Source organism: Colobus angolensis, unplaced genomic scaffold (genome assembly GCF_000951035.1).
Source record: "Colobus angolensis palliatus isolate OR3802 unplaced genomic scaffold, Cang.pa_1.0 Scaffold399, whole genome shotgun sequence".
Taxonomy (NCBI): Eukaryota; Metazoa; Chordata; class Mammalia; order Primates; family Cercopithecidae; genus Colobus; species Colobus angolensis.
This window is the reverse complement of record NW_012117365.1, coordinates 1,932,811-1,935,515: the sequence shown is the minus strand read 5'-3', so window position 1 is coordinate 1,935,515 and position 2,705 is coordinate 1,932,811. Positions and strand designations below refer to the sequence as shown.

The following is a 2,705-nucleotide window of genomic DNA, read 5'->3' as shown; positions in this document are numbered from 1 at the left end:
CTCCTGACCTCGTGATCCGCCCGTCTCGGCCTCCCAAAGTGCTGGGATTACAGGCTTGAGCCACCGCGCCCGGCCTGTTTTTTCTTTTTAAAGTAATGACGTCTCCATGTTTGGGGAATGCAGAAGTTGTTTAATTGTGGCATCAAGGTATAAACTAAAGAAAATGGCACTTAATTTTAGCTTAAGTTACTTTATACATTTAATTTTGTAAGCAGAAAAGTATAGGACTCTAGATTCCGTGACTACAACCTGAACAATTAAGTGGCCAAACTGGATACCATGGAAAATAAGGGTTGAGTCTTTTTTGTTTTGTTTTGTTTTTGAGACAAGGTCTCATTCTGTCACCCAGGCAGGAGTGCAGTGGTGCAATTTCGGCTCACTGCAACCTCTGCCTCCCGGGTTCAAGCGATTCTTGTGCCGCAGCCTCCCAAGTAGCTGAGACTACAGGCATGCACCACCATGCCTGGCTAATTTTTGTACTTTTTAGTAGAGACAGGGTTTCGCCATGTTGGCCAAGCTGGTCTTGAACTCCTGACTTCAGCTGATCCACCTGCTTCAGCTTGTACTACTAAAAGTTCAAAAATTAGCCAGGCATGGTGGTGGGCACCTGTAATCGCAGCCACTTGGGAGGCTGAGGCAGGAAAATCGCTTGAACCCAGGAGGCGGAGGTTGCAGTGCATCGAGATATCGAGATTGTGCCACTGCACTCCAACCTGGGTGACAAGAGTGAGACTCTGTCTCAAAAAAAAAAAAAAAAAAACCCAAAAAACATAAAACAGCTATTTTATCTATCAGATTGCATCCTTTAAAAAAAAAAAAACCTGAATTACTGTTTTTCTTAAATTTGGAGTTAGACTTTTCTAATGGTTTTTGACATACAGAAAAAAACTAGAGATTCTTAAACTTTGTTTCATCATCTACCTTTAATCCTCTTATCTGCCATTCAATTCTGACATATGGATTCTTACTCTGAACTGAAATTTTTTATTAGATGTAGGAGTCCCAAGGATCTGGTTTTATGCTGTAGTAATTCTGAAACTTTTTCTTGTGATATCTTACTCTCCAAATACCATTATCTATCTTTCCACCTTACTCCCTTTAATATACAGACTCCACCAGGATCAATCAAGATCTGTTGATCTTGTCCCCTTTTCATTCTCCCTCATCCCCCTGATGTACTCACTTCCCTACTTAGCTCTGCTTTGTCATTGTCGGATCATTATTATCACTCCCTTGCGTGTACTCTCAGGTCCTCTGCTGGTCTCTCTCTCTCTTTTTTTTTTTTTTTTTGACAGAGTCTTGCTCTGTTGCCCAAGCTGGAGTGTAGTGGTGCGATCTCGGCTCCTGGGTTCAAGCAATTCTCCCGCCTCAACCTCCCGAATAGCTGGGATTACAGTCGCCCACCACCTTGTCTGGCTAATTTTTTCGTATTTTTGTAGAGACGGGGTTTCACCATCTTGGCCAGGCTGGTCTCGAACTCCTGACCTCATCCACCTGCCTCAGCCTCCCAAAGTGCTGGAATTACAGGTGTGAGCCACTACTACCGGCCGCTGGTCTCTCTCTTAATTGTACTTGTTTGACTACCAGTATCCTGATTATCCCTAAATCTTCACCTACTCTTTATGTGTTTACCTGCACTCATGGGGCCAAACTTACGCGGAGAAAAATCTGCCAGCTAATTTTACTCCAGGCTAGAGTGTGGTGGCACAAATACTGCTCACTGCAGCCTCAAAATCCTGGGCTCAGGTGATCTTCCCACCTCAGCCCCTGGAGTAGCTAGGACCACAGAAACATGCCACCATGCCCGGCTAATTTTTTTTTTTTTTTTTTTTGGAGAGACAGGGTCTTGCCATGTTGCCCAGGCTGGTCTCGAACTCCCAGGGTCAAACGATCTGCCCATCTCAGCCTCCCAAAGTGCTGGGATTATGTGTGAGCCACTGTGCCCAGCCTATATTTCTTTATCCCATTCATTCTCCCACTCTTAGATAGTTGCATAGTTTTTTCTTACTCTTCAAAACTATACTATAACACTTTCTGCCCTGTTTCACTCTCTGTTGCTGAACTTAACTCCCTATTTCTCTGAAAAAAATGAAGCGCTGAGAAGATAAATAAGAGAATTTTTATAAGCTCTGTCTCTGAAACATCTCTTCATCTACCAGCATCTGTGAATGCTGTAGATGAATCTTCTCTTCTGTTACTAGAGATAAATTTTATCTGTTCTCCTAGCTAAGGCCAGCCTCCTTCACTTCTGTATTTCAGTTGATGTTGTGTCCCTTAAGGATAATGCTACAGCAGTTCTCCTTTTCTCTATTACATCATCAATTTTCCCATCTCTGTTATGCCACTCCACTGGCATTTATGCTATTATTTATTCCTTAAAAAAGCCCTTCGTAGATCCAGAGGTGGTGGCTCATGCCTGTAATCCCAGCACTCTGGGAGGCCAAGGCACAAGAATTGCTTGAGCCCAGGAGGCAGAGACTGCAGTGAGCTGAGATGGCGCCACTGCACTCCAGCCTGGGCAACAGAACAACAGAGCGCGACTCTGTCTTCGAAAAAATAAAATAAAATAAAAATAACGCTGCTTTAAATCCTGTTTCTACTTTTAGCTACTGCCCCATTGGCTTTTTAAGCATAATTTCCTAACAAATTGTCTTAATTTCCCATCGAACATTTTTCTTCTTCTTTGTTTCTTTTTTTTTTTTTTT

General features: G+C 42.9%; 1 protein-coding gene across 1 annotated transcript in view; it reads left to right on the top strand.

The window, feature by feature from the left end:
- RLF (rearranged L-myc fusion) overlaps positions 1–2,705 on the top strand; it is an 87,618-nt gene that overhangs the window by 41,194 nt on the left and 43,719 nt on the right. The gene's annotated exons all lie outside the window — the stretch shown is intronic.